The 20,350-nt window shown below is 59.0% G+C and overlaps 1 protein-coding gene across 1 annotated transcript in view; it reads right to left on the reverse strand.

The window, feature by feature from the left end:
• Positions 1 to 20,350, reverse strand: part of LOC147693339 (transient receptor potential cation channel subfamily M member 2-like) — a 1,947,553-nt gene that overhangs the window by 1,370,351 nt on the left and 556,852 nt on the right. The window lies entirely within an intron of this gene.

A 20,350-nucleotide genomic window follows, 5' to 3' on the forward strand; every position in this document is an offset into this window, starting at 1 on the left:
CATTGCCACCCTCTAGTTCATCACGGCCACCCTCTGGTTCACCACTGCCACCCTGTTGTTCACCACGGCCACCCTCTGGTTCACCCCTGCCACCCTCTGGTTCACCCCTGCCACCCTCTGGTTCACCCCTGCCACCCTCTGGTTCACCCCTGCCACCCTCTGGTTCACAACTGTCACCCTCTGGTTCACCACTGCTACCCTCTAGTTCACCACTGCTACCCTCTGGTTCACCACTGCCTCCCTCTGGTTCATCACTTCAAACCTCTGGTTCATCACTGCCAACCTCTGGCTCTCCCCTGGCACCCTCTGGCTCTCCCCTGGCACCCTCTGGTTCACCCCTGGCATCCTCTGGTTCACCCTTGGCACCCTATGGTTCAGCCCTGGCACCCTCTGGTTCACACCTGGCACCCTCTGGTTCACCCCTGGCACCCTCTGGTTCAACCCGGCCACTCTCTGGTTCACCACGGCCACCCTCTGGTTCACCACGGCCACCCTCTGGTTCACCACGGCCACCCTCTGGTTCACCATGGCCACCCTCTGGTTCACCACTGCCACCCTCTGGTTCACCACTGCTACCCTCTGGTTCATCACAGCCAACCTCTGGTTCATCACTGCCAACCTCTGGCTCTCCCCTGGCACCCTCTGGCTCTCCCCTGGCACCCTCTGGCTCTCCCCTGGCACCCTCTGGTTCATCACTGCCACCCTCTGGTTCATCACTGCCATCCTCGGGTTCATCACTGCCACCCTCTGGTTCATCACAGCTACCCTCTGGTTCATCACGGCCACCCTCTGGTTCATCACGGCCACCCTCTGGTTCATCACGGCCACCCTCTGGTTCATCACGGCCACCCTCTGGTTCACCACTGCCACCCTCTGGTTCACCACTGCCACCCTCTGATTCACCACTGCCACCCTCTGGTTCACCATTGCCACCCTCTGGTTCACCACTGCCACCCTCTGGTTCATCACTGCCACCCTCTGGTTCATCACTGCCACCCTCTGGTTCATTACAGCACCCTCTGGTTCACCACTGCCACCCTCTGGTTCATCACTTCAAACCTCTGGTTCATCACTTCAAACCTCTGGTTCATCACTTAAACCTCTGGTTCATCACTGCCAACCTCTGGTTCATCACTGCCACCCTCTGGTTCACCCCTGCCACCCTCTGGTTCACCCCTGCCACCCTCTGGTTCTTCTCTGCCACCCTCTGGTTCACCCCTGCCACCCTCTAGTTCACCCCTGCCACCCTCTGGTTCACCACTGTCACCCTCTGGTTCACCACTGTCACCCTCTGGTTCACCACTTTCACCCTCTGGTTCATCACTGTCACCCCCTGGTTCACCACTGTCACCCTCTGGATCATCACAGCTCCCTCTGGTTCACCACTGACAACGTCTGGTTCACCACTGTCACCCTCTGGTTCACCACTGTCACCCTCTGGTTCACCACTGTCGCCCTCTGGTTCACCACTGTCACCCTCTGGTTCATCACTGTCACCCTCTGGTTCATCACTGTCACCCTCTGGTTCATCACTGACACCGTCTGGTTCATCACTGCCACCCTCTGGTTCATAACGACACCCTCTGGTTCATCACAGCCACCCTCTTGTTCACCACTGACACCCTCTGGTTCATCACGGCCACCCTCTGGTTCACCACTGCCACCATCTGGTTCATCACGGCCACCCTCTGGTTCATCACGGCCACCCTCTGGTTCATCACGGCCACCCTCTGGTTCATCACGGCCACCCTCTGGTTCATCACGGCCACCCTCTGGTTCACCCCTGCCACCCTCTGGTTTACCCCTGCCACCCTCTGGTTTACCCCTGCCACCCTCTGGTTCACCCCTGCCACCCTTGGTTCACCCCTGCCACCCTCTGGTTCACCACTGCTACCCTCTGGTTCACCACTGCTACCCTCTGGTTCATCACTGTCACCCCCTGGTTCATCACTGTCACCCCCAGGTTCATCACTGTCACCCCCTGGTTCATCACTGTCACCCCCTGGTTCATCACTGTCACCCCCTGGTTCATCACTGCTACCCTCTGGTTCACCACTTTCACCCTCTGGTTCACCACTGCCACCCTCTGGTTCACCACTGCCACCCTCTGTTTCACCACTGTCACCCTCTGGTTCACCACTGTCACATCACTGTCACCCCCTGGTTCATCACTGTCACCCCCTGGTTCATTACTGTCACCCCCTGGTTCATCACTGTCACCCCCTGGTTCATCACTGTCACCCCCTGGTTCATCACTGTCACCCCCGGGTTCATCACTGCCACCCCCTGGTTCATCACTGCCACCCCCTGGTTCATCACTGCCACCCCCCTGGTTCACCACTGCCACCCTCTGGATCATCACTTCCACCCTCTGGATCATCACTGCCACCCTCTGGATCATCCCTGCCACCCTCTGGATCATCCCTGTCACCCTCTGGATCACCACTGCAACCTTCTGGATCATCACAGCTCCCTCCGGTTCTCCACTGCCACCCTCTGGTTCATCACTGCCACCCTCTGGTTCATTACAGCACCCTCTGGTTCACCACTGCCACCCTCTGGTTCATCACAGCACCCTCTGTTTCACCACTGCCACCCTCTGTTTCACCACTGCCACCCTCTGTTTCACTACTGCCACCCGCTGTTTCACCCTTGCCACCCTCTGTTTCACACTTGCCACCCTCTGGTTCATCCACTGTCACCCTCCGGTTCATCACTGCCACCCTCTGGTTTATCACTGCCACCCTCTGGTTCATCACTGCCACCCTCTGGTTCACCACTGCCACCCTCTGGTTCACCACTGCCACCCTCTGGTTCACCACTGCCACCCTCTGGTTCGTCACTTCAAACCTCTGGTTCATCACTGCCAACCTCTGGCTCTCCCCTGGCACCCTCTGGCTCTCCCCTGGCACCCTCTGGTTCACCCCCGGCACCCTCTGGTTCACCCCTGACACCCTCTGGTTCACCCCTGGCACCCTATGGTTCACCCCTGGCACCCTCGGGTTCAACCCGGCCACCCTCTGGTTCACCACGGCCACCCTCTGGTTCACCACGGCCACCCTCTGGGTTACCACAGCCACCCTCTGGTTCACCACAGCCACCCTCTGGTTCACCACGGCCACCCTCTGGTTCACCACTGCCACCCTCTGGTTCACCACTGCTACCCTCTGGTTCATCACAGCCAACCTCTGGATCATCACTGCCAACCTCTGGCTCTCCCCTGGCACCCTCTGGCTCTCCCCTGGCCCCCTCTGGTTCATCACTGCCACCCTCTGGTTCATCACTGCCACCCTCTGGTTCATCACAGCTACCCTCTGGTTCATCACGGCCACCCTCTGGTTCTTCACGGCCACCCTCTGGTTCATCACAGCCACCCTCTGGTTCATCACGGCCACCCTCTGGTTCATCACGGCCACCTTCTGGTTCACCACTGCCACCCTCTGGTTCACCACTGCCACGCTCTGGTTCACCACTGCCACCCTCTGATTCACCACTGCCACCCTCTGGTTCACCACTGCCACCCTCTGGTTCACCACTGGCACCCTCTGATTCACCATTGCCACCCTCTGGTTCACAAGTACCACCCTCTGATTAATCACAGCACCCTCTGGTTCACCACTTCCACCCTCTGGTTCACCACTGTCACCCTCTGGTTCACCACTGCCACCCTCTGGTTCACCACTGCCACCCTCTGGTTCACCACTGCCACCCTCTGGTTCACCACTGACACCCTCTGGCTCACCACTGACACCCTCTGGCTCACCACTGACACCCTCTGGCTCACCACTGACACCCTCTGGTTCACCACTGCCATCCTCTGGTTCACCACTGCCATCCTCTGGTTCATCACTCCCACCCTCTTGTTCATCACTAGCACCCTCTGGTCCACTACTGCCACACTCTGGTCCACTACTGCCACCCTCTGGTCCACCAGTGCCACTCTCTGGATCATCACTGCCACCCTCTGGATCATCCCTGCCACCCTCTGGATCATCCCTGTCACCCTCTGGATCACCACTGCAACCTTCTGGATCATCACAGCTCCCTCCGGTTCTCCACTGCCACCCTCTGGTTCATCACTGCCACCCTCTGGTTCATTACAGCACCCTCTGGTTCACCACTGCCACCCTCTGGTTCATCACAGCACCCTCTGTTTCACCACTGCCACCCTCTGTTTCACCACTGCCACCCTGTTTCACTACTGCCACCCTCTGTTTCACCCTTGCCACCCTCTGTTTCACACTTGCCACCCTCTGGTTCATCCACTGCCACCCTCCGGTTCATCACTGCCACCCTCTGGTTCATCACTGCCACCCTCTGGTTCACCCCTGCCACCCTCTGGTTCACCCCTGGCACCCTCTGGTTCACCCCTGGCACCCTCTGGTACACCCCTGGCACCCTCGGGTTCAACCCGGCCACCCTCTGGTTCACCACGGCCACCCTCTGGTTCACCACGGCCACCCTCTGGTTCACCACAGCCACCCTCTGGTTCACCACGGCCACCCTCTGGTTCACCACTGCCACCCTCTGGTTCACCACTGCTACCCTCTGGTTCATCACAGCCAACCTCTGGTTCATCACTGCCAACCTCTGGCTCTCCCCTGGCACCCTCTGGCTCTCCCCTGGCACCCTCTGGTTCATCACTGCCACCCTCTGGTTCATCACTGCCACCCTCTGGTTCATCACAGCTACCCTCTGGTTCATCACGGCCACCCTCTGGTTCATCACAACCACCCTCTGGTTCATCACTGTCACCCTCTGGTTCATCACAGCTACCCTCTGGTTCATCACGGCCACCCTCTGGTTCATCACGGCCACCCTCTGGTTCATCACGGCCACCCTCTGGTTCATCATGGCCACCTTCTGGTTCACCACTGCCACCCTCTGGTTCACCATTGCCACCCTCTGGTTCACCACTGCCACCCTCTGGTTCACCACTGGCACCCTCTGGTTCACCATTGCCACCCTCTGGTTCACAAGTACCACCCTCTGATTCATCACAGCACCCTCTGGTTCACCACTGTCACCCTCTGGTTCACCACTGCCACCCTCTGGTTCACCACTGCCACCCTCTGGCTCACCACTGACACCCTCTGGCTCACCACTGACACCCTCTGGTTTACCACTGCCATCCTCTGGTTCACCACTGCCATCCTCTGGTTCATCACTGCCACCCTCTTGTTCATCACTAGCACCCTCTGGTCCACTACTGCCACACCCTGGTCCACTACTGCCACCCTCTGGTTCACCACTGCCACCCTCTGGTTCACCACTGGCACCCTCTGATTCACCATTGCCACCCTCTGGTTCACAAGTACCACCCTCTGATTAATCACAGCACCCTCTGGTTCACCACTTCCACCCTCTGGTTCACCACTGTCACCCTCTGGTTCACCACTGCAACCCTCTGGTTCACCACTGCCACCCTCTGGTTCACCACTGCCACCCTCTGGTTCACCACTGACACCCTCTGGCTCACCACTGACACCCTCTGGCTCACCACTGACACCCTCTGGTTCACCACTGCCATCCTCTGGTTCACCACTGCCATCCTCTGGTTCATCACTCCCACCCTCTTGTTCATCACTAGCACCCTCTGGTCCACTACTGCCACACTCTGGTCCACTACTGCCACCCTCTGGTCCACCACTGCCACTCTCTGGATCATCACTGCCACCCTCTGGATCATCCCTGCCACCCTCTGGATCATCCCTGTCACCCTCTGGATCACCACTGCAACCTTCTGGATCATCACAGCTCCCTCCGGTTCTCCACTGCCACCCTCTGGTTCATCACTGCCACCCTCTGGTTCACCACTGCCACCCTCTGGTTCATCACAGCACCCTCTGTTTCACCACTGCCACCCTCTGTTTCACCACTGCCACCCTGTTTCACTACTGCCACCCTCTGTTTCACCCTTGCCACCCTCTGTTTCACACTTGCCACCCTCTGGTTCATCCACTGCCACCCTCCGGTTCATCACTGCCACCCTCTGGTTCATCACTGCCACCCTCTGGTTCACCCCTGCCACCCTCTGGTTCACCCCTGGCACCCTCTGGTTCACCCCTGGCACCCTCTGGTACACCCCTGGCACCCTCGGGTTCAACCCGGCCACCCTCTGGTTCACCACGGCCACCCTCTGGTTCACCACGGCCACCCTCTGGTTCACCACAGCCACCCTCTGGTTCACCACGGCCACCCTCTGGTTCACCACTGCCACCCTCTGGTTCACCACTGCTACCCTCTGGTTCATCACAGCCAACCTCTGGTTCATCACTGCCAACCTCTGGCTCTCCCCTGGCACCCTCTGGCTCTCCCCTGGCACCCTCTGGTTCATCACTGCCACCCTCTGGTTCATCACTGCCACCCTCTGGTTCATCACAGCTACCCTCTGGTTCATCACGGCCACCCTCTGGTTCATCACGACCACCCTCTGGTTCATCACTGTCACCCTCTGGTTCATCACAGCTACCCTCTGGTTCATCACGGCCACCCTCTGGTTCATCACGGCCACCCTCTGGTTCATCACGGCCACCCTCTGGTTCATCATGGCCACCTTCTGGTTCACCACTGCCACCCTCTGGTTCACCATTGCCACCCTCTGGTTCACCACTGCCACCCTCTGGTTCACCACTGGCACCCTCTGGTTCACCATTGCCACCCTCTGGTTCACAAGTACCACCCTCTGATTCATCACAGCACCCTCTGGTTCACCACTGTCACCCTCTGGTTCACCACTGCCACCCTCTGGTTCACCACTGCCACCCTCTGGCTCACCACTGACACCCTCTGGCTCACCACTGACACCCTCTGGTTTACCACTGCCATCCTCTGGTTCACCACTGCCATCCTCTGGTTCATCACTGCCACCCTCTTGTTCATCACTAGCACCCTCTGGTCCACTACTGCCACACCCTGGTCCACTACTGCCACCCTCTGGTCCACCACTGCCACCCTCTGGTTCACCACTTCCATCCTCTGGTTCACCCCATCCACCCTCTGGTTCATCACGGCCACCCTCTGATTCACCACTGCCACCCTCTGGTTCACCACTGCAACCCTCTGGTTCATCACTGTCACCCTCGGGTTCATCACTGTCACCCTCTGGTTCATCACTGTCACCCTCTGGTTCATCACTGTCAGCCTCTGGTTCATCACTGCCACCCTCTGGTTCATCACTGACACCGTCTGGTTCATCACTGCCACCCTCTGGTTCATAACGACACCCTCTGGTTCACTCCACTGTCACCCTCTGGATCATCACAGCTCCCTCTGGTTCACCACTGACACCGTCTGGTTCATCACTGCCACCCTCTGGTTCATAACGACACCCTCTGGTTCACCATTGCCACCCTCTGGTTCACCACTGCCACCCTCTGGTTCACCACTGGCACCCTCTGGTTCACCATTGCCACCCTCTGGTTCACAAGTACCACCCTCTGATTCATCACAGCACCCTCTGGTTCACCACTTCCACCCTCTGGTTCACCACTGTCACCCTCTGGTTCACCACTGCCACCCTCTGGTTCACCACTGCCACCCTCTGGTTCACCACTGCCACCCTCTGGTTCACCACTGACACCCTCTGGCTCACCACTGACACCCTCTGGCTCACCACTGACACCCTCTGGTTCACCACTGCCATCCTCTGGTTCATCACTGCCACCCTCTTGTTCATCACTAGCACCCTCTGGTCCACTACTGCCACACTCTGGTCCACTACTGCCACCCTCTGGTCCACCACTGCCACCCTCTGGTTCACCACTTCCATCCTCTGGTTCACCCCATCCACCCTCTGGTTCATCACGGCCACCCTCTGATTCACCACTGCCACCCTCTGATTCACCACTGCAACCCTCTGGTTCATCACTGTCACCCTCGGGTTCATCACTGTCACCCTCTGGTTCATCACTGTCACCCTCTGGTTCATCACTGTCAGCCTCTGGTTCATCACTGCCACCCTCTGGTTCATCACTGACACCGTCTGGTTCATCACTGCCACCCTCTGGTTCATAACGACACCCTCTGGTTCACTCCACTGACACCCTCTGGCTCACCACTGACACCCTCTGGCTCACCACTGACACCCTCTGGTTCACCACTGCCATCCTCTGGTTCACCACTGCCATCCTCTGGTTCATCACTCCCACCCTCTTGTTCATCACTAGCACCCTCTGGTCCACTACTGCCACACTCTGGTCCACTACTGCCACCCTCTGGTCCACCACTGCCACTCTCTGGATCACCACTGCAACCTTCTGGATCATCACAGCTCCCTCCGGTTCTCCACTGCCACCCTCTGGTTCATCACTGCCACCCTCTGGTTCATTACAGCACCCTCTGGTTCACCACTGCCACCCTCTGGTTCATCACACCACCCTCTGTTTCACCACTGCCACCCTCTGTTTCACCACTGCCACCCTGTTTCACTACTGCCACCCTCTGTTTCACCCTTGCCACCCTCTGTTTCACACTTGCCACCCTCTGGTTCATCCACTGCCACCCTCCGGTTCATCACTGCCACCCTCTGGTTCATCACTGCCACCCTCTGGTTCACCCCTGCCACCCTCTGGTTCACCCCTGGCACCCTCTGGTTCACCCCTGGCACCCTCTGGTACACCCCTGGCACCCTCGGGTTCAACCCGGCCACCCTCTGGTTCACCACGGCCACCCTCTGGTTCACCACGGCCACCCTCTGGTTCACCACAGCCACCCTCTGGTTCACCACGGCCACCCTCTGGTTCACCACTGCCACCCTCTGGTTCACCACTGCTACCCTCTGGTTCATCACAGCCAACCTCTGGTTCATCACTGCCAACCTCTGGCTCTCCCCTGGCACCCTCTGGCTCTCCCCTGGCACCCTCTGGTTCATCACTGCCACCCTCTGGTTCATCACTGCCACCCTCTGGTTCATCACAGCTACCCTCTGGTTCATCACGGCCACCCTCTGGTTCATCACGACCACCCTCTGGTTCATCACTGTCACCCTCTGGTTCATCACAGCTACCCTCTGGTTCATCACGGCCACCCTCTGGTTCATCACGGCCACCCTCTGGTTCATCACGGCCACCCTCTGGTTCATCACGGCCACCCTCTGGTTCATCATGGCCACCTTCTGGTTCACCACTGCCACCCTCTGGTTCACCATTGCCACCCTCTGGTTCACCACTGCCACCCTCTGGTTCACCACTGGCACCCTCTGGTTCACCATTGCCACCCTCTGGTTCACAAGTACCACCCTCTGATTCATCACAGCACCCTCTGGTTCACCACTGTCACCCTCTGGTTCACCACTGCCACCCTCTGGTTCACCACTGACACCCTCTGGCTCACCACTGACACCCTCTGGCTCACCACTGACACCCTCTGGTTCACCACTGCCCTCCTCTGGTTCACCACTGCCATCCTCTGGTTCATCACTGCCACCCTCTTGTTCATCACTAGCACCCTCTGGTCCACTACTGCCACACCCTGGTCCACTACTTCAACCCTCTGGTCCACCACTGCCACCCTCTGGTTCACCACTTCCATCCTCTGTTTCACCCCATCCACCCTCTGGTTCATCACGGCCACCCTCTGATTCACCACTGCCACCCTCTGGTTCACCACTGCAACCCTCTGGTTCATCACTGTCACCCTCGGGTTCATCACTGTCACCCTCTGGTTCATCACTGTCACCCTCTGGTTCATCACTGTCAGCCTCTGGTTCATCACTGCCACCCTCTGGTTCATCACTGACACCGTCTGGTTCATCACTGCCACCCTCTGGTTCATAACGACACCCTCTGGTTCACTCCACTGTCACCCTCTGGATCATCACAGCTCCCTCTGGTTCACCACTGACACCGTCTGGTTCATCACTGCCACCCTCTGGTTCATAACGACACCCTCTGGTTCACCATTGCCACCCTCTGGTTCACCACTGCCACCCTCTGGTTCACCACTGGCACCCTCTGGTTCACCATTGCCACCCTCTGGTTCACAAGTACCACCCTCTGATTCATCACAGCACCCTCTGGTTCACCACTTCCACCCTCTGGTTCACCACTGTCACCCTCTGGTTCACCACTGCCACCCTCTGGTTCACCACTGCCACCCTCTGGTTCACCACTGACACCCTCTGGTTCACCACTGACACCCTCTGGCTCACCACTGACACCCTCTGGCTCACCACTGACACCCTCTGGTTCACCACTGCCATCCTCTGGTTCATCACTGCCACCCTCTTGTTCATCACTAGCACCCTCTGGTCCACTACTGCCACACTCTGGTCCACTACTGCCACCCTCTGGTCCACCACTGCCACCCTCTGGTTCACCACTTCCATCCTCTGGTTCACCCCATCCACCCTCTGGTTCATCACGGCCACCCTCTGATTCACCACTGCCACCCTCTGATTCACCACTGCAACCCTCTGGTTCATCACTGTCACCCTCGGGTTCATCACTGTCACCCTCTGGTTCATCACTGTCACCCTCTGGTTCATCACTGTCAGCCTCTGGTTCATCACTGCCACCCTCTGGTTCATCACTGACACCGTCTGGTTCATCACTGACACCCTCTGGTTCATAACGACACCCTCTGGTTCACTCCACTGTCACCCTCTGGATCATCACAGCTCCCTCTGGTTCACCACTGACACCGTCTGGTTCATCACTGCCACCCTCTGGTTCATAACGACACCCTCTGGTTCACTCCTTCCACCCTCTAGTTCATCACTGCCCCCCTCTGGTTCATCACGGCCACCCTCTGGTTCATCACTGCCACACTCTGGTTCATCACTGCCACCCTCTGGTTCATCACTGCCACCCTCTGGTTCATCACTGCCACCCTCTGGTTCACCACTGCCACCCTCTGGTTCATCACTGTCACCCTCTGGTTCACCACTGTCACCCTCTGGATCATCACAGCTCCCTCTGGTTCATTACAGCACCCTCTTGTTCACCACTGACACTGTCTGGGTCATCACTGCCACCCTCTGGTTCATAACTGACACCCTCTGGTTCACTCCTTCCACCCTCTAGTTCATCACTGCCACCCTCTGGTTCATCACGGCCACCCTCTGGTTCATCAGGGCCACCCTCTTGTTCACCACTGACACCCTCTGGTTCATCACAGCCACCCTCTGATTCACCACTGCCACTCTCTGGTTCATCACGGCCACCCTCTGGTTCATCACGGCCACCCTCTGGTTCATCACGGCCACCCTCTGGTTCATCACAGCCATCCTCTGGTTCATTACGGCCACCCTCTGGTTCACCACTGCCACCCTCTGGTTCACCACGGCCACCCTCTGGTTCACCCCTGCCACCCTCTGGTTCACCCCTGCCACCCTCTGGTTCACCACTGCTACCCTCTGGTTCACCACTGCTACCCTCTGGTTCACCACTGTCACCCTCTGGTTCACCACTGCTACCCTCTGGTTCATCACTGTCACCCCCTGGTCCATCACTGGCACTCCCTGGTTCATCACTGTCACCCCCTGGTTCATCACTGTCACCCCCTGGTTCATCAATGTCACCCCCTGGTTCATCACTGTCACCCCCTGGTTCATCACTGCCATCCCCTGGTTCATCACTGCTACCCTCTGGTTCATCACTTTCACCCTCTGGTTCACCACTGCCACCCCCTGATTCCCCACTGCCACCCTCTGATTCACCACTGCCACCCCCTGGTTCACCACTGCCACCCCCTGGTTAACAACTGTCACTCCCTGGTTCTTCATTGTCACCCCCTGGTTCATCACTGCCACCCCCTGGTTCATCACTGCCACCCCCTGGTTCACCACTGCCACCCCCTGGTTCACGACTGCCACCCCCAGGTTCACCACTGCCACCCTCTGGTTCACCACTGCCACCCTCTGGTTCACCAGTACCACCCTCTGGTTCATCACTGCCACCCTTTGGTTCACCCCCGGCACCCTCTGGTTCATCACTGACACTCTCTGGTTCATCACTACCACTCTTTGGTTCATCAAGGCACCCTCTGGTTACCCCTGGCACCCTCTGGTTCACCACTGCCATCCTCTGGTTCATCACAGCCACCCTCTGGTTCACCACAGCCACCCTCTGGTTCATTACTGCCAATGTCTGGCTCACCACTGCCACCCTCTGGTTCACCACTGCCACCCCCTGGTTCACCACTGTCACCCTCTGGTACAACACTGCTACCCTCTGGTACAACACTGCTACCCTCTGGTTCATCACAGCACCCTCTGGTTCATCACTTTCACCCTCTGGTTCACAACTGCAACCCCCTGGTTCACCACTGCCACTCTCTGGTTCACCACTGCCACTCTCTGGTTCACCACTGCCACCCTCTGGTTCACCACTGCCACCCTCTGGTTCACCACTGCCACCCTCTGGTTCACCACTGCCACTCTCTGATTCACCACTGCCACTCTCTGATTCACCACTGCCACCCTCTGGTTCACCACTGCCACCCTCTAGTTCACCACTGTCACCCTCTGGTTCACCACTGTCACCCCCTGGTTCATCACTGTCACCCCCTGGTTCATCACCGTCACCCCTGGTTCATCACTGTCACCCCCTGGTTCATCACTGTCACCCCTGGTTCATCACTGCCACCCTCTGGTTCATCACTGTCACCCCCGGGTTCATCACTGCCACCCCCGGGTTCATCACTGCCACCCCCTGGTTCATCACTGCCACCCCCTGGTTCACCACTGCCACCCCCTGGTTCATCACTGCCACCCTCTGGATCATACCTGCCACCCTCTGGATCATCACTGCCACCCTCTGGATCATCCCTGCCACCCTCTGGATCATCCCTGTCACCCTCTGGATCACCACTGCCACCTTCTGGATCATCACAGCTCCCTCTGGTTCGCCACTGCCACCCTCTGGTTCATCACTGCCACCCTCTGGTTCATTACAGCACCCTCTGGTTCACCACTGCCACCCTCTGGTTCATCACAGCACCCTCTGTTTCACCACTGCCACCCTCTGTTTCACCACTGCCACCCTCTGTTTCACACTTGCCACCCTCTGGTTCATCACTGCCACCCTCTGGTGCTTCACTGCCACCCTCTGGTTCATTACTGCCACCCTCTGGTTCATCACTGCCACCCTCTAGTTCACCACTGCCACCCTCTGGTTCACCACTGCCACCCTCTGGTTCATCACTTCAAACCTCTGGTTCATCATTGCCAACCTCTGGCTCTCCCCTGGCAGCCTCTGGCTCTCCCCTGGCACCCTCTGGTTCACCCCTGGCACCCTCTGGTTCACCCCTGGCACCCTCTGGTTCACCCCTGGCACCCTCTGGTTCACGCCTGGCACCCTCTGGTTCACCCCTGGCACCCTCTGGTTCAACCCAGCCACCCTCTGGTTCAACCCGGCCACCCTCTGGTTCACCACGGCCACCCTCTGGTTCACCACGGCCACCCTCTGGTTCACCACGGCCACCCTCTGGTTCACCACTGCCACCCTCTGGTTCACCACGGCTACCCTCTGGTTCATCACAGCCAACCTCTGGTTCATCACTGCCAACCTCTGGCTCTCCCCTGGCACCCTCTGGCTCTCCCCTGGCACCCTCTGGTTCACCACTGCTACCCTCTGGTTCATCACAGCCAACCTTTGGTTCATCACTGCCAACCTCTGGCTCTCCCCTGGCACCCTCTGGCTCTCCCCTGGCACCCTCTGGCTCTCCCCTGGCACCCTCTGGTTCATCACTGCCACCCTCTGGTTCATCACTGCCACCCTCTGGTTCATCACGTCCACCCTCTGGTTCATCACAGCCACCCTCTGGTTCACCACTGCCACCCTCTAGTTCACCACTGCCACCCTCTGGTTCACCACTGCCACCCTCTGATTCACCACTGTACCCTCTGGTTCATCACTGCCACCATCTGGATCATTACTGCCACCCTCTGGATCATCACTGCCACCCTCTGGATCATCCCTGCCACCCTCTGGATCATCCCTGTCACCCTCTGGATCACCACTGCCACCTTCTGGATCATCACAGCTCCCTCTGGTTCGCCAGTGCCACCCTCTGGTTCATCACTGCCACCCTCTGGTTCATTACAGCACCCTCTGATTCACCACTGCCACCCTCTGGTTCACCACTGTCACCCTCTGGTTCATCACAGCTACCCTCTGGTTCATCACAGCACCCTCTGTTTCACCACTGCCACCCTCTGTTTCACCACTGCCACCCTCTGTTTCACCACTGCCACCCTCTGTTTCATACTTGCCACCCTCTGGTTCATCACTGCCACCCTCTGGTGCATCACTGCCACCCTCTGGTTCATCACTGCCACCCTCTGGTTCATCACTGCCACCCTCTAGTTCACCACTGCCACCCTCTGGTTCACCACTGCCACCCTCTGGTTCACCACTGCCACCCTCTGGTTCATCACTTCAAACCTCTGGTTCATCACTGCTAACCTCTGGTTCTCCCCTGGCACCCTCTGGCTCTTCCCTGGCACCCTCTTGTTCACCCCTGGCACCCTCTGGTTCACCCCTGGCACCCTCTGGTTCACCCCTGGCACCCTATGGTTCACCCCTGGCACCCTCTGGTTCACCCCTGGCACCCTCTGGTTCAACCCAGCCACCCTCTGGTTCAACCCGGCCACCCTCTGGTTCACCACGGCCACCCTCTGGTTCACCACGGCCACCCTCTGGTTCACCACGGCCACCCTCTGGTTCACCACTGCCACCCTCTGGTTCACCACTGCTACCCTCTGGTTCATCACAGCCAACCTCTGGTTCATCACTGCCAACCTCTGGCTCTCCCCTGCCAACCTCTGGCTCTCCCCTGGCACCCTCTGGCTCTCCCCTGGCACCCTCTGGTTCACCACTGCTACCCTCTGGTTCATCACTGCCACCCTCTGGTTCATCACTGCCACCCTCTAGTTCACCACTGCCACCCTCTGGTTCACCACTGCCACCCTCTGGTTCACCACTGCCACCCTCTGGTTCATCACTTCAAACCTCTGGTTCATCACTGCTAACCTCTGGTTCTCCCCTGGCACCCTCTGGCTCTTCCCTGGCACCCTCTTGTTCACCCCTGGCACCCTCTGGTTCACCCCTGGCACCCTCTGGTTCACCCCTGGCACCCTATGGTTCACCCCTGGCACCCTCTGGTTCACCCCTGGCACCCTCTGGTTCAACCCAGCCACCCTCTGGTTCAACCCGGCCACCCTCTGGTTCACCACGGCCACCCTCTGGTTCACCACGGCCACCCTCTGGTTCACCACGGCCACCCTCTGGTTCACCACTGCCACCCTCTGGTTCACCACTGCTACCCTCTGGTTCATCACAGCCAACCTCTGGTTCATCACTGCCAACCTCTGGCTCTCCCCTGCCAACCTCTGGCTCTCCCCTGGCAGCCTCTGGCTCTCCCCTGGCACCCTCTGGTTCACCCCTGGCACCCTCTGGTTCACCCCTGGCACCCTCTGGTTCACCCCTGGCACCCTCTGGTTCACGCCTGGCACCCTCTGGTTCACCCCTGGCACCCTCTGGTTCAACCCAGCCACCCTCTGGTTCAACCCGGCCACCCTCTGGTTCACCACGGCCACCCTCTGGTTCACCACGGCCACCCTCTGGTTCACCACGGCCACCCTCTGGTTCACCACTGCCACCCTCTGGTTCACCACGGCTACCCTCTGGTTCATCACAGCCAACCTCTGGTTCATCACTGCCAACCTCTGGCTCTCCCCTGGCACCCTCTGGCTCTCCCCTGGCACCCTCTGGTTCACCACTGCTACCCTCTGGTTCATCACAGCCAACCTTTGGTTCATCACTGCCAACCTCTGGCTCTCCCCTGGCACCATCTGGCTCTCCCCTGGCACCCTCTGGCTCTCCCCTGGCACCCTCTGGTTCATCACTGCCACCCTCTGGTTCATCACTGCCACCCTCTGGTTCATCACGTCCACCCTCTGGTTCATCACAGCCACCCTCTGGTTCACCACTGCCACCCTCTAGTTCACCACTGCCACCCTCTGGTTCACCACTGCCACCCTCTGATTCACCACTGTACCCTCTGGTTCATCACTGCCACCATCTGGATCATTACTGCCACCCTCTGGATCATCACTGCCACCCTCTGGATCATCCCTGCCACCCTCTGGATCATCCCTGTCACCCTCTGGATCACCACTGCCACCTTCTGGATCATCACAGCTCCCTCTGGTTCGCCAGTGCCACCCTCTGGTTCATCACTGCCACCCTCTGGTTCATTACAGCACCCTCTGATTCACCACTGCCACCCTCTGGTTCACCACTGTCACCCTCTGGTTCATCACAGCTACCCTCTGGTTCATCACAGCACCCTCTGTTTCACCACTGCCACCCTCTGTTTCACCACTGCCACCCTCTGTTTCACCACTGCCACCCTCTGTTTCATACTTGCCACCCTCTGGTTCATCACTGCCACCCTCTGGTGCATCACTGCCACCCTCTGGTTCATCACTGCCACCCTCTGGTTCATCACTGCCACCCTCTAGTTCACCACTGCCACCCTCTGGTTCACCACTGCCACCCTCTGGTTCACCACTGCCACCCTCTGGTTCATCACTTCAAACCTCTGGTTCATCACTGCTAACCTCTGGTTCTCCCCTGGCACCCTCTGGCTCTTCCCTGGCACCCTCTTGTTCACCCCTGGCACCCTCTGGTTCACCCCTGGCACCCTCTGGTTCACCCCTGGCACCCTATGGTTCACCCCTGGCACCCTCTGGTTCACCCCTGGCACCCTCTGGTTCAACCCAGCCACCCTCTGGTTCAACCCGGCCACCCTCTGGTTCACCACGGCCACCCTCTGGTTCACCACGGCCACCCTCTGGTTCACCACGGCCACCCTCTGGTTCACCACTGCCACCCTCTGGTTCACCACTGCTACCCTCTGGTTCATCACAGCCAACCTCTGGTTCATCACTGCCAACCTCTGGCTCTCCCCTGCCAACCTCTGGCTCTCCCCTGGCACCCTCTGGCTCTCCCCTGGCACCCTCTGGTTCACCACTGCTACCCTCTGGTTCATCACAGCCAACCTTTGGTTCATCACTGCCAACCTCTGGCTCTCCCCTGGTACCCTCTGGCTCTCCCCTGGCACCCTCTGGTTCATCCCTGCCACCCTCTGGATCATCCCTGTCACCCTCTGGATCACCACTGCCACCTTCTGGATCATCACAGCTCCCTCTGGTTCGCCACTGCCACCCTCTGGTTCATCACTGCCACCCTCTGGTTCATTACAGCACCCTCTGGTTCACCACTGCCACCCTCTGGTTCATCACAGCACCCTCTGTTTCACCACTGCCACCCTCTGTTTCACCACTGCCACCCTCTGTTTCACACTTGCCACCCTCTGGTTCATCACTGCCACCCTCTGGTGCTTCACTGCCACCCTCTGGTTCATTACTGCCACCCTCTGGTTCATCACTGCCACCCTCTAGTTCACCACTGCCACCCTCTGGTTCACCACTGCCACCCTCTGGTTCACCACTGCCACCCTCTGGTTCATCACTTCAAACCTCTGGTTCATCATTGCCAACCTCTGGCTCTCCCCTGGCAGCCTCTGGCTCTCCCCTGGCACCCTCTGGTTCACCCCTGGCACCCTCTGGTTCACCCCTGGCACCCTCTGGTTCACCCCTGGCACCCTCTGGTTCACGCCTGGCACCCTCTGGTTCACCCCTGGCACCCTCTGGTTCAACCCAGCCACCCTCTGGTTCAACCCGGCCACCCTCTGGTTCACCACGGCCACCCTCTGGTTCACCACGGCCACCCTCTGGTTCACCACTGCCACCCTCTGGTTCACCACGGCTACCCTCTGGTTCATCACAGCCAACCTCTGGTTCATCACTGCCAACCTCTGGCTCTCCCCTGGCACCCTCTGGCTCTCCCCTGGCACCCTCTGGTTCACCACTGCTACCCTCTGGTTCATCACAGCCAACCTTTGGTTCATCACTGCCAACCTCTGGCTCTCCCCTGGCACCCTCTGGCTCTCCCCTGGCACCCTCTGGCTCTCCCCTGGCACCCTCTGGTTCATCACTGCCACCCTCTGGTTCATCACTGCCACCCTCTGGTTCATCACGTCCACCCTCTGGTTCATCACAGCCACCCTCTGGTTCACCACTGCCACCCTCTAGTTCACCACTGCCACCCTCTGGTTCACCACTGCCACCCTCTGATTCACCACTGTACCCTCTGGTTCATCACTGCCACCATCTGGATCATTACTGCCACCCTCTGGATCATCACTGCCACCCTCTGGATCATCCCTGCCACCCTCTGGATCATCCCTGTCACCCTCTGGATCACCACTGCCACCTTCTGGATCATCACAGCTCCCTCTGGTTCGCCAGTGCCACCCTCTGGTTCATCACTGCCACCCTCTGGTTCATTACAGCACCCTCTGATTCACCACTGCCACCCTCTGGTTCACCACTGTCACCCTCTGGTTCATCACAGCTACCCTCTGGTTCATCACAGCACCCTCTGTTTCACCACTGCCACCCTCTGTTTCACCACTGCCACCCTCTGTTTCACCACTGCCACCCTCTGTTTCATACTTGCCACCCTCTGGTTCATCACTGCCACCCTCTGGTGCATCACTGCCACCCTCTGGTTCATCACTGCCACCCTCTGGTTCATCACTGCCACCCTCTAGTTCACCACTGCCACCCTCTGGTTCACCACTGCCACCCTCTGGTTCACCACTGCCACCCTCTGGTTCATCACTTCAAACCTCTGGTTCATCACTGCTAACCTCTGGTTCTCCCCTGGCACCCTCTGGCTCTTCCCTGGCACCCTCTTGTTCACCCCTGGCACCCTCTGGTTCACCCCTGGCACCCTCTGGTTCACCCCTGGCACCCTATGGTTCACCCCTGGCACCCTCTGGTTCACCCCTGGCACCCTCTGGTTCAACCCAGCCACCCTCTGGTTCAACCCGGCCACCCTCTGGTTCACCACGGCCACCCTCTGGTTCACCACGGCCACCCTCTGGTTCACCACGGCCACCCTCTGGTTCACCACTGCCACCCTCTGGTTCACCACTGCTACCCTCTGGTTCATCACAGCCAACCTCTGGTTCATCACTGCCAACCTCTGGCTCTCCCCTGCCAACCTCTGGCTCTCCCCTGGCACCCTCTGGCTCTCCCCTGGCACCCTCTGGTTCACCACTGCTACCCTCTGGTTCATCACAGCCAACCTTTGGTTCATCACTGCCAACCTCTGGCTCTCCCCTGGCACCCTCTGGCTCTCCCCTGGCACCCTCTGGTTCATCACTGCCACCCTCTGGTTCATCACTGCCACCCTCTGGTTCATCACTGCCACCCTCTGGTTCATTACAGCACCCTCTGATTCATCACTGCCACCCTCTGGATCATCCCTGCCACCCTCTGGATCATCCCTGTCACCCTCTGGATCACAACTGCCACCTTCTGGATCATCACAGCTCCCTCTGGTTCGCCAGTGCCACCCTCTGGTTCATCACTGCCACCCTCTGGTTCATTACAGCACCCTCTGATTCACCACTGCCACCCTCTGGTTCACCACTGTCACCCTCTGGTTCATCACTGCCACCCTCTGGTTCATCACTGCCATCCTCTGGTTCATCACAGCCACCCTCTGGTTCATCACAGCTACCCTCTGGTTCATCACAGCACCCTCTGTTTCACCACTGCCACCCTATGTTTCACCACTGCCACCCTCTGTTTCACCACTGCCACCCTCTGTTTCATACTTGCCACCCTCTGGTTCATCACTGCCACCATCTGGTGCATCACTGCCACCCTCTGGTTCATCACTGCCACCCTCTGGTTCATCACTGCCACCCTCTAGTTCACCACTGCCACCCTCTGGTTCACCACTGCCACCCTCTGGTTCACCACTGCCACCCTCTGGTTCATCACTTCAAACCTCTGGTTCATCACTGCTAACCTCTGGCTCTCCCCTGGCACCCTCTGGCTCTCCCCTGGCACCCTCTGGTTCACCCCTGGCACCCTCTGGTTCACCCCTGGCACCCTCTGGTTCACCCCTGGCACCCTATGGTTCACCCCTGGCACCCTCTGGTTCACCCCTGGCACCCTCTGGTTCAACCCAGCCACCCTCTGGTTCAACCCGGCCACCCTCTGGTTCACCACGGCCACCCTCTGGTTCACCACGGCCACCCTCTGGTTCACCACGGCCACCCTCTGGTTCACCACTGCCACCCTCTGGTTCACCACTGCTACCCTCTGGTTAATCACAGCCAACCTCTGGTTCATCACTGCCAACCTCTGGCTCTCCCCTGCCAACCTCTGGCTCTCCCCTGGCACCCTCTGGCTCTCCCCTGGCACCCTCTGGTTCACCACTGCTACCCTCTGGTTCATCACAGCCAACCTTTGGTTCATCAC

The sequence above is a fragment of the Lissotriton vulgaris genome, chromosome 8 (genome assembly GCF_964263255.1).
Source record: "Lissotriton vulgaris chromosome 8, aLisVul1.2, whole genome shotgun sequence".
NCBI classification, from domain to species: Eukaryota; Metazoa; Chordata; class Amphibia; order Caudata; family Salamandridae; genus Lissotriton; species Lissotriton vulgaris.